This window comes from Desmodus rotundus, chromosome 10 (genome assembly GCF_022682495.2).
Source record: "Desmodus rotundus isolate HL8 chromosome 10, HLdesRot8A.1, whole genome shotgun sequence".
NCBI classification, from domain to species: domain Eukaryota; kingdom Metazoa; phylum Chordata; class Mammalia; order Chiroptera; family Phyllostomidae; genus Desmodus; species Desmodus rotundus.
In genome coordinates this window covers 84,827,985-84,841,041 of record NC_071396.1, presented here as the reverse complement: position 1 = coordinate 84,841,041, position 13,057 = coordinate 84,827,985, and the positions used below count along the sequence as shown (strand labels likewise).

Here is a 13,057-nt window from a genome sequence, read left to right as displayed (position 1 = left end):
ATGTTAATCTATAAACTGAATATGGATTTTTATGAAGATTATATTATTATTTTTACAACACTTAGAAAAATGTCTGGTATATAGTATGTGTTATAGAAGTAATTGCTAGGTAGAAAAATGTGCTTTTTGGAAGTGATAATGTAGAAAGCCAATAGAATATTATTTTACTGTCTTTCATCATTCTCCATCTTTCTCTCCCTGTGTGTATGCCTGTCTCTGTTTTTCTCTATCTCTTACTTTCTCTTACCATATAAAACATAAACCCTATGTATAGGTTGAAACTTGCAAGGGAAGTATACGATTAAAGTTAATTTGTTCAAGTTAAGTCAAAATTGATCCTTTGCTTTTGATCAAAAACTGAGCTTCAGTTTTAAAATTTTCTCTGCATTGTAAGAAAGTCTTCTATGGTTTAGGGCCATTCTGAGAGGAAAAGAAATCTTCTTGGGAAAGCCCTCTTGCCACGTAGAAGTCTTACACTGAATGTTTTCACTGAATTTCAAATTCATTGAATTTTCACTGTTCGCTCATTCCAACAATAGTTTTTCACTCCTCTCAGCCGACCATCTCTCTCCTACTGGCAGTTGGCTTTTGGTAACTTGGTGTCATGGTTTAGGTGTCTGTGCTGAGGAATTAGAAACCATTGTGTGTTTCTGTCTCAGTCAGGTTCCTGGAGCCTTTCATTTCATGGACTAGTAAATTAAAAAAAAATTTAAATGTGAGACCAAAACAAATTTTGCTATTTTTTCCCCTGCTACATAGGGTATAAAAGCATTAAAAAAATCCCTGTCACCTATTCTACTGGTGTTTTATAAAATAATAAAAGTTTTAAATGAACAATAACAACAACAAAAAGGAGGAAGGATCTGATCTGAGACTTTAAATTGAGTTTAGCTTAATGAAAAACTCACTTTTAAGTTTATTTTTATTATTTCCCCTCAAATAGTGAAACTGAATCATGGACTGGCACCCAAACCAGGACAATGCCACCTCCTCATGGATATTTTGTTGTTTTCAAGGATCCATTGATTATAGCAGAATAGCCAAGGAAATGCTATCAAATCAGTATGTCCGTTTGGTCCGATTGATTGAAACGGTGAAAGCCATGACTCAGGATGAAGTTTCTAAAGCCTCTTTCTCACAGCAGTGTCTTTCCCTCCCCTGATGAGAAGTAGCATGTTAATTTCCCCATCAGCTCTCACTGCGGCTGAGATGATACTTGGTAGAGGGTGTCAGGGACTGACTCACGTAATAACACTTATTAAAATGAGAGCTGAAGAAAAACGTAGACATTACAACAGCAATGGTAAATATATGTAATTTTTCCCAGTTTAAGTTGTTGCTGCTCTTATTGTTGGTATTCAGTAATGAGGATAATTGACACCAGCTACCATTTACTATGGTGTATTTACAGCAATCCTTCCCCTCTCTCTCCCAAGCATACCAGTTGGGTGTGAAACAGTACTTTTTAAGGCACAACTAAAGAAAGTATGTGATTTGGGATTGTAGGAAGATTTCTTTCCATCTTCTAGAGTTAACTGATGTCACTGATTTTTTTTTTTTACCTTATGCTGTAATAAAGAACTTTTTAGAATATTCGCTTCTTCTCTTCTCCGGCCAAGTCATTAACCTGTGCCTCTGATTTGTACACTCATGTCATGATAGCTAGAAATACGTTTACAGAATTTGGAGGATTCATCTTCAGGTGTTACCTATGAAAGTTTTATAAGATTTATATGGCTTGGACTGGTAGAGAATGTAGTAAAACCTTTTTCCCTTAAGCAGTTCATTTTTTTCTAATAGACAGGTAAGCCTGATTATGTTACCTTTCAAATTGTTTTTGGATCATTCTTGCCCCTCTTTTCACATGAAGCTACCATCCTATTTTAACCAGATTTCATCTACTTAAAGTACTGAATAAGAGAGACATTTGCATTTTAACACCTGTTTTGGACCAGAAGCTAGAGCCCTGGGACACATAAAGAAGGAAGTTGGAATTGAGATCTTTCATGAAGCTGAAACCATTAAAGAAGTTCATTCCCAGTGAAGGGTGGGCTAGGATAGAACAAGGAAATTTCTTCATCTCAGGCTTAACTCTGGAAAACAAAGAAAACTTCTCAAGAGAATGGACAACCATAGACTCCAATGCATGTTGATTTTGGGTTCAACTATACAACATCAGTATAGTTTTAGAAATCCCAATCTAAGAATCAGGGTTGATAGTACCTGAGGGTGAAGCTGGTAGAAGCTGATGCAAATCCTCTTTGGAATAACATACCCAGCACATTGAACACAGGCTTCCAGAGATTCTAGTAGAGACAGCCCAACTGAACTTGAATTTTCAATTCAAAATTACATGCATAATTACGAGTCACCAGAGATTGCAAAAAAGAACTAGATCTTTAAGAACTTAAGATATTAGGAATATTGTTTATAGCATATGTGGTAAATAAATACCTTTCAAAATAGAGAAAACTATAAGAAATTAGATAGTTATCTAAAAAGATAGGAATATTAAAACAACCATATACTTCTAAAAGTAAAAAAGAGAAAACAAAAACCATGAAAATCTATATTAGTTTCCTAGGGCTGCCATAGCAAAGTACCACAAATGGAGGGACATAAAATAACAGAAATATATTATCTCAAAGTTCTGGAAACTAGAAGTCCAAAGTAAAGGTATTGTTAGCAGGGTTAATTTCTTCTGAGGGCTGGGAGGAGACTGTTCCATCCCTCTCCCCAGCTTCCGCCTCTTTGCTGACAGTCTTCTGCGTCCCTTGGCTGTGGTGGCATCACTCCAGACTTCACATGATGTCTCCCCACTTTCAGTGGAGAAGTTAAAAAGGGTAGACACAATTTAATAAAGATTTTGTGAACTGAACTACAAATGGCAGTGATTTCTTTTAGATTTAATAGATTGACAACATTGTAGAGGATAGGAAAGAGAGGTTAGAGCACACAGAAAATAGAATGAGAAACTCAAAAAACGCATTGAATTAGAGTCCCATAAGTAGAGCACAGAATACTAAGGGAGATGATCTTTTCAAATATATATGAATTAGCAAGTCTGTTTATAATTGCCAAGAATCTTTGAAAGAGATGAATCCACCTATTCCAGAAATACAGCAAAATAAACAAGATAGATAAAAAGAAATCCATAACTAGACAAGTAGTAGTGAATATCAGGAAACCATAGACAAAAAGAAAAGCTTTAAAAGCAGACAGAAAGAAAAAAATACTATTTCAGAACAGTGAGGTAAACATGGTTTACTTCTTTGGTAACCAAATGACTTCAAATGCTGAGAAGAAAGAAAAGGGCATAATGAGAAATCTTCATATGAAAGTTGAAAGACATTATCATTAACAGGCCCTTACAAACAAACTTTAAAGGATGTGTTTTAGGAGAAAGGAAAACAGATGTCTCAGAAAGAATGACTAGGTTGTCAGAAGATATGAAGAACATAAATATTAGAAAACATGAGGACATATTAAATGTTATAAAATGATAATATAAATAGGTTATACTGAGAAATAAAGAAGTGGTAGCAAAGTTCTGGACAAAGATACATTTTAAATGGAAGATAACTGATGGGATTTAAAGCAATTTAAGTTTTGCTTTGCGCTAAAGGAGGGCTGATGTATTGTCTCAGTGTGGACTTTATTAAACATTCATTTTAAAATTATAAGTTTTATCAATATATGACTAGAAATAAAATAATGTTCAATTTGTTGGAGAAGCAAAGCGAAATATGAAAAGTCACTTCAGTGTATTACAAAAATGTTAATAAAGGGAAGAAAAAAGAAACAAAAGAAAGAATATCACAAAATGATCTAAAAGAATTAAATTCAAATGTATCATTAAATACAGTAAAATAAAGGGACTAAACTTTGATTGAAGAGAAAAATTACAATGTAGGATAAAAAAATCTCAGTCCCGCTAACATGGTGTTTACAAGAGATACATCAAATTAAGAAGTTACAGGTTAAAATTAAAAGACTGCAGTGAGCCCTGGCCTGGTGGCTCAGTTGGTTGGAGCATCATTCCATACACCACAAAGGGTGCGGTTTCGATTTCTGGTCAGGGCACATAACTAGGTTGAGGGTTTGATCCCTGGTCCAGGTGCATACAGGCAGGCAATCAACTGGTGTTTTTCTCCCTCACATCAATGTCTCTCTCTCTCTTTCTCTCTCTCTCTCTCCCTCCTTTTCTCAAAATCAATTAAAAACTACAACAACAAAAGAAAGACTGCAGTGAATATTAACATAGAAGGTGAATGTATATTTATGTCAGTTTTACATCAGACTAAATAGCATTTCATTGTTGGTGACAGTATTTTTATGGGTGACTAGAATCAGTATATAAACATAAAAAGGAAAACATGATTCTGAACTTGTACGCCACTACTAGTATAACCATTATTATACATATAGCAGAAGTTGATAAAACTACACGGACAATCCACAAAGCCACTGTAATAATGTGAAGTTTATCGCAGACCTCCCATTTAATTTTCATTTGATTTGACCACTGTTTGCTAAAGAAAAACAAGGTTTAATCCAATAGTAAACAGGGTTGGTATATATGTATCTTGTACCTGGCAGTGACAACATTTACCTTGTTCTCCATTTAAAAATTTGACATACTTTTGTTAAAATAATTTCGATTTGCACAGCTAAACGTCTTTTTTAAAATAGGTTTTATTGAGTCAAAAATGCTAGCCCAAAAGATGACTGGTCTTGGGGCATGAAGTCCAAACTACCAGCAGCATGGCTAGGTAGAAGAAATGTGTCTGTCCTTTGAGAGCTTGAATGTTTTTATACATCAAGTAGGGAGATGGGGAAAGAAAAATGTAAGTATCTTGAAAGAATTTACACTAGCTGTAGGCAAAGGGGTGGGAGAAGGGGAGCGAGCTCTAGGATAGCTGCACAGTGTGAAAAAGTAAATGTCCGTTCTTGTGTACCAACGGTGGGCAGCAGTCTGGAGTTCCTTGGTGCCCGGCTAAACTAATAGGAAATAGCCACCTGGAAATTAACCTGAAACTCCAGCAGACATAGAACTAACGTGAGAAGTCTTTTGTTAGCTGGCCAGCAGCCATTAACAGACTAACAGCTCCCTGTCTCTCTCACTCTCTGGTTGCTATAATCTAATTTAGAATTTAATTTAAAACATCTCAGAATTTTCTTCTTGAAACATTATACTCTAAGAACAGGTTTCATTAAATTTCTAAAACTGTTTCATATTTCCCATTTTGACCGAAACTAGTTAAATTTAAATTAAAAGTGAATTATTAAAAACTATAGTCAGATTTCAAAAGCACACTTTTAAAGAACTCATGAACAAAAGAAACTAAAAATGGAAATCAGAAAATATTTTAAACTAAATGACAAAAATGTCCTTCGCATATGTTGTTCCATCTGCCAGGAATTCCGACCATCCTCCCATAACCCCTTTCACCTAGTTAACTGCTGGACATTCTTCAGGTCTCATCTTCAGCAGTGCCTTTCCCAGGCCTAAGATGGGTTTCTGTCTTATTAGTTTTACTTCTTTGCACTTACCTCACTTTATGATAATATGTCTAAGTGTGAGTATTTAATTAACATGTTTCATTCCCAAGAGATAAGTTTCACAGAACAGTCCGAATTTAAGTTCTCCCCCCACTATTGTACAGCCCCAGCACAGAGCACACATACAATAAATGTTGAGTAAAACGGCAGGGCTTTGTTCTTTTACAGTATTTTCAGTCTATAGATGTGTTTTTTGTAGTCAAGTCAAATACTACTTTAGCTCTCTTTTGACCTCACCTTGCTGAAGTGTAAGTGAAGGGATTAGACTAGATTTACCTACCAATTCAATTCTGAAATGACATTTTTCATCTATTCTTGGTTTAAATGGGTGAACTTGTCAAAAAAAGGATGCCATGGTTTTCAGGTTTCTTTCCATTTTCTTAATTGTAAAGTCACAATGAAATGGAATTGTACAGGGTGCGGCAAAAATAGGTTTACAGTTGTGAGTATGTAAAACTGAGTTTATTCTGGTATCATTATTTATTAGAACAGCTGTAAACCTATATTTTGCATCCTTTTATTGGCTGTCACTGAACCTTGCTTAATTCCTGTGTTATATATTGTGAGCTTTTATGAATTAGAAGTTTTTAGTATTGTCTACTCCACCCACAAATAATCCTGTATGGAGTAGAGTAATGGACCTGCACAAATCTATCATCATATTCTCCACTCCTGAAAAAACCAACAGAACTCAAAACCTTGTTTACATCTATGCTCAAAGGACGTTGAAAGACTGCAAAGATTGCAGAAATCTATTTCCAAAACTCTGAAATACCTGCCTATTGGTTGTAACAAGCCCTTCTTAAAGAGTGTTATCAAAAACATCTGAGTTATAAAACTGTTTTTGTACCATATGTGATGAAACAATCATTCATTCAATTTAGAGGAAAAACTCATTTGTTCAATATTATTTCTTGAACCTTTAAGTTTGCCTTCTCTAAGCAAAAGTTAACAGGAAATACATTAAACTTCCCCCTCCAACATTAAACTATTGCAAGGGGAAAGTCTCTTCCTGTTGATTCTGTAAATGCCAAATCATCTTTCCATTGTATGGAAATTTGCTGCAAATTCATGTTTTTCAGTTAAAGTGACTAAATCTCTTCAGAAGTATTTGCTTGAGGACCAACAAATGCTTGCTGTAAACATTTAATCAAAATTCGTGTTATACTGACAATGGCTCAGTGATGGTGACTTCACCACTAGGAGAAGCCACTTAGTTTATGATTTATTGAATTATGTTGTGGTCTAAAACCAGTTTGTGATTCTGACTCTGTGATTCCGACTCTAATGGTTTAAGACATGAATGTGAGTGGTTTTCAGTCCCAAATGGCTCTAATCCGCAATTTCCATAATATGTGATGTTTTCATACTTTGACTAAAACAAGGTGATGGAGGCTTTGTAATCCCATTGATGTTAGTATTTCTGGGAGGAAGAGCATGCATAAACATTTAAGCAGCCATCTGCTCCTAGCTTTAAGACTTCATGAACAAGATACCATAGTACAAATAAGTTTCTCTGTGTCCTAAGGAATATTAGGGAAAAAATGTTCAGTGTGGACATTTCTGAAGGGAATCTGTTATTTGATAATTATTTCATTCTTTTTCCAAACATAAGAAGAAAAAGAAGGTGCATGTGTGTGGTGCGTAATGATCCATTTCTTTTTTGGTCAGAAAATGAGATTTTTAACAACCTTCTATGGGTCTTCATGAATACATCTATTTCCTGTGTGGTCTTCTGTAGCCACCTAATTTTTTAAGTGGGAAAGTTGGGTAGAGATTAGATTGGAGCTTAGAAAAACAAATTGATAATATATTGGCAGAGATTTAAAAAAAACAAAATATTGATCCACTTCATACCTGATGTCAATGTCATACATAGTATTTAACCTTAATGAAGCAATGCTAGTGAAGAGTTCCAGACAAGGTGACACTTATTCAGGTCTCAGGTACCCTGACCAATGCTAATGCAGAATAAAATGCATACAACCACTTGTAAAACTGACATAATTGGCCTCAACACAATGACAACATGAAAGCTTATTTTGGCACCCACAGGTACACAGCTTTATTAAGTTAGATAGCATACGTCTTGAGAAAACTAACGTTTGTTTTATAGACACTGAAACGTAAAGGAAAACATGGTGGTATGATTTTAAAAGGTTACCATCTATCAATAGACCTAAAATTTACACAAACTGAGTTTGGCCTTTTCATTATTTTGCATTAATAGAATCATCAAGATTTGCAACTTCTATTTTTTACTTGGTTGCTCGGGTTTTATGTTGATAAATGTTAATTTTGCTACTTGTGACTCATCCTTATTCATTTTATTAATTTCAATTTTGAGAAAGAGCAATTAGAAAGAGCATATACAGGTCAGTGATTAAATCTATAAAATTTGCATTTGAGAAAATGATGCAGTCATGCTTTAGTGTTTCATGAAAACTCAATAATTTCTGATAAAGTGTCATTTTCAATATTATTTGTAAATGATTTGACATAAGCCTATAATCACAAGATTCTGGTAAGTCATTTGAAAATCCCTTTCCACTGTAAACTTCAGTTAATTTGAATTAATTAAGTGGGAGTCAGTGAAATATCTGTATGTTAAGTCTTAGCTCTTTAAAAATATTTGCATTTAGGTGAATAGTTTCTATATTAATTACACACAAAAGTAATCTGCAGCTGTATTATCCAAAGCTGCTGAAGATGAGGGAGCGAACATAGCAGCTCTCGGAAAATGAATAAGGTGGAAAAAATGTGTAATATCTCTTTCTATTTGAATTTTGAACACAGGCATTTTTCCCAACTCACTTAAAAGATATACACATAAGTTCAACAAAAATATTGACTGCTTTTCTTCTTTCTTCTTTTTTTCTCCACGTTAATACTAAAACCAGTAAATTTCAAAGAGCTACACACCCGTGACAGCTCTTTGTTTTAGCAGATGCCAGCAAAGTCTTGAGTACGTTTAGGTAGAAATCTAGCTAAGGTTTAAGAGCTTTAATAGACTATTTGGATTAGTGGAGAGATTTACATATGATGTCATAGCATATCATAATTAATAAACAGCCTCTCATTTATATAAGCTAATAATTGCAGAAAAGTGTGCATGTGGATTCATGTGTGCGTGTGTGTGTGTGTGTGTGTGTGAGGAAGAGAGGAAGAGAGAGAGAGAGAGAGGAAGAGAAGGGAAAGAAGGGAGGAATTTAGAGGGGAAGGAGAAGGGGAGGAGGGAGAGAGGAGGGGTAGGGAAGTAGATGAATTTTGAACAATGCAGGGTAAATAAAAGCAATCTAGAGATGGGGCAGACTTATAGGTAGTCTCCCAGCCCCTACTTCTCTCTGGGCCTTCTCTGGGGCAGAACCTCCTCCCCCCTGTAAAGTGTGAATGTGCCTATACTCCTATATTTGCTTTCCCAGCTTCCCTTGTAGCAAAGGCATTACAATATAAACTTATTTTGGCCAATGGAACCTAAGGAAAGTCTATTGTGAGGCTTCAGGAAAGTTAATTTTCCATAAATAAAAAGAGATGAAAAGTCTAAAACTCTCTTTAGCACTGAATATGGTGGTGTACACACCACACAATCACCAGAGAGAGAGAATGACGTGGGATGATGACAGAGGAGACCAGTGGGTAGCACTTACTTCAGTACTTACTTGGGACAAAATACTATTTCCTTGACGACTCAGAACTAAATCTGGAACAACATTGACTCCTGGAACTTTTGTGTGCAAAATATTAATTGTATAAGTAATTTTTGGGTGGCTATTTTGCTTATTATACCAAAATCATCTTAACTGGCACAAGTATCATTGTCACCTCATTATATATGATGTGTGTATGTCTATATGTACATATATGAGCATGTGTATGTGTATTTTTCTCCATTATTATATAATTTACTTTTCTGAACATTTAGGCAAATAAGAATGAAGAGAGGGCTACTGAACTACTATTTGCAGCTGACAATATGTTGTAAAATGAAGTTACTGGAATAGGGTAGAGATATGCTTAAGTATTTATGGAATATTTTTACTTTACCACATATATCCTGGTTCCCCTGAAACTGTTCTGTAGTTACAGAGCCATATTGTTAAGGAAACACAGCTAAAGTTGGGTTCTCATTTCTGTGCTATGATTGAAAACTAAAGTTTATTGGGTTATTCAGTGATTTTTGAGCAATATGTCCATACTTTTAAGTAGCATAGGGCACTTTTGCCCCAATGGGCTCCTTTGGCTCTGTTAGCAGACTTTTACAACTGCATGTGGAACAGTTTTTCCTCATGTACCATAACTGTGAATAAAATGCCACTTATAATTGTTTTAAAATACAAAGGTGTTTATATAGTATAATTATATGAATGAAATCATACTGCTTCTTTAGAGTGGGAAATAAATATAAAACTGTAATAAAATACAAAAGAACTTTAAAATTCTTGTCAAACATAGTTGCATGTATATTTAAATAAAAATGCTATTTAACTTTTAAACTATCAAAGCCTAAAATTCCATTCGCTATTTTTGTATATTAACACTGGTTTTGGATGCTTTCCTTGCCCTGTCCTGCTCAGTTTATGAGTACATACCACAAGGAGAAGGAGGACACTGGGACTCTCTCTAAACTTATAAATCTTACCAACAATTAAAAGCACACATTTTACTCGTGGTGACTGAGTAATTCATCTTCATGTATAATGGATGGCATATTCATTCATATAAATATCAAATATGTAAACATAATAGAATTGTACTGAGCTTAAACTTATTTGACATTTATTTATAGAAGAACATTTGGCAGATATAGAAATCATTTATATCATTTACCCAATTGCATTGCATTTTAAGAGACTATTGTAATTTATATTCCAAGCTTCTACTTGCCTGTGATCTGGCACAGATGGCCGCCAGCCATCCTTATCAGGAGATAAGCATTCTCAGCTCTTGTAAATTTTGTTGAATGAATATCAATCAATCTGTTTTGCCTCTTTATATAGACTATAATTCCAGATGGAAGCCTGCTGTTTATAAATCTGAATTCCTGCCAAAACAGAGATGTTGAAATTCATTTGGATACTATCTGTATGCAGTGAATCTTATATATGTGTGTATTTATTTATTTATATGTGTGTGTATATGTGTGTATATTTATTTTTCTCTACTATTTAAATTGTAGCTTAAGTAAAACCATTGTTCAATATGTAGTTTAGATTGGAAATCTGATGAGGTTAAAGCAATAAGCAAAAAGGTATAAAAATGCATCTACAATGCCAAATGTTGGTGTGAATTTTCTGGATTCAAATATTTAATCATGTGTGAAGAATGAAAATATTTTGAACTCGGGTTAAAGAATTTTAGCCTTAATCTTTTCAGATTAATTTATTCTCAAGCTAGAGTAACGTTAACTTAAAAGATACTGAATAGCATATGATCTTGAAATATTTATTAGCTATAGGTGAAAATTTTAAATGTATATCTTGGTAATCATTAACTTTATTGGTAATAGAAACTCTTTGATTTTGTGTTATAATTACACAGGGGTGGGCAAAAGTAGGTTTGCAGTTTTAATGCAAATAACATAATAATAAATAATAATACAAGAATAAACTCTGTGTACCCGTAACTGTAAACCAATTTTGTCATCCCTTGTATTTCTTATTCTAGTATAGTGCCTAGTATATAGTAAATACTCAATAAATGTTTGGTGAATGAATTAACTTTGAAAGTCAAATTGTCATTACTCAAGGTTTGGGGAGGTCTTGGATAGGGGTTAACATATTGGAAACGTAACTCATTTCCCCTTTAATCCCTCAGTCTATGCAAACAAACAAAGCACCAGTAGTAGAACATTAAAGACCATTTACTTTAGAATCACAAATCTGTACTGCTATGAGGAAGAACATCATCTGTAAACAAATGATACACAAATATATATTTGCACATATACAAAATTACTGCAATTCTAATAACGACTAACTCCGGAATTGTTTCTTAGACACCTCTAAGTCAGAATTCATCCTTCCAATCAATTCACACAATTCTTTTTTTTTAAGGTTTTATTTATTTATATTTAGAGAGAGGGGAAGGGAGGGAGAAAGAGAGGGAGAGAAACATCAGTGTGTGGTTGCCTCTCATGTGGCCCCCACTGGGGACCTGACCCGCAACCCAGGCACTGGCCTTGACTGGGAATCGAACTGCTGACCCTTTGGTTTGCAGCTCATGCTCAATCCATTGAGCTACACCAGCCAGGGCTCTTTTTAATAATTTTTTTTTTACTTGAAGCCCAGCATTTATTCAATAATTATTTCAGAGCATTATGTTATGTTTAATGGATGACAAAAAGATAAATAACCAGCTATTCTTAAGAAGTTGATTAAAGTGGAGATATGTACAAAAGTAGGTGCAATACACAGTGTCATATGTTATTAATGATTTGCAAATTCAAATAATGAGACTCTACATGCACTCTTAGAATGGCATGGATCCAAAACACTGATAGCAGCAATTACTGGTGAGGATATAAAGCAGAAACTCTCATTCATTGTTTGTGGGAATGCAAAATGGTACAGCTATTTGGAAGACAGTTTAGAAGTTTCTCTTTTTTATTGTACTTTTTCTATTACCATTCATCCCCTTTACATCCCCCAACCCCCCTGCAGTCACCACACTGTTGTTCATGTCCAGGAGAACTTTTACCTTTTTGCTTGAGCCCTTCATCCCCTAACTCCCCCCAGAGCTGTCAGGCTTCTCTCTGTCTATGAGTCTGTTTCTATTTTGCTTGTTCAGTTTGTTTGTTAGATTGTACGTGAAATCATATGGTGTTTGTCTTTCTCTGACTGGCTTATTTCACTTAGCATAATGTTCTCCAGGCCCATCCATGCTGTTGCAAAGGTTAAATTTGAAGCCCAAGTGTCCATCAGTAGATGGGTCAATAGAAATTTCTTACAAAATGAAATGTGCTATGACCATAGGACCCAGCAATTGTGCACCTGAGCATTTACCCAAGTGAGGTGACAATTTATGTCTAGACAAAACCCTGCACACTGGTGTTTGGAGAAGCGTATTTATAATTGCCAAAACCTGGAAGCAACCAAGACGTCCTTCAGCGGGTGGATGGTAAATACACTGCTGTCCATCTCTGCCCAAATGTCCCATTCTTCTCCCTGTTCACTTCACTGTTCTGACCATCATGTTCTCCTTTTGTCACTCTCCAGCACTAACGAAAATCGCCAATGGCCAAGTGAGTAAAGTCTGAACTCCTTACTTGAACACTATCATTTTGATAGGGCAGATCTGAGCTAGGCCAGTTGCAGTGAAATATATATATATATTAGTTTTAATATATATAAATTGTTATATATTCTTGAAGATTACCATTTTATAATTATGTCGTTCTTTGCCTCTAGCAACAATTTTTATTTTTAAATCTAATCTATCTGGTCTAATACTGCTATCGCCTCTTCACCTCTCTTTTGCTTTCTGTTTACAGGGCATG

At 34.8% G+C, this 13,057-nt stretch overlaps 1 protein-coding gene across 9 annotated transcripts in view; it reads left to right on the top strand.

Moving 5' to 3' along the window:
* Positions 1-13,057, top strand: part of NOL4 (nucleolar protein 4) — a 289,083-nt gene that overhangs the window by 28,844 nt on the left and 247,182 nt on the right. The gene's annotated exons all lie outside the window — the stretch shown is intronic.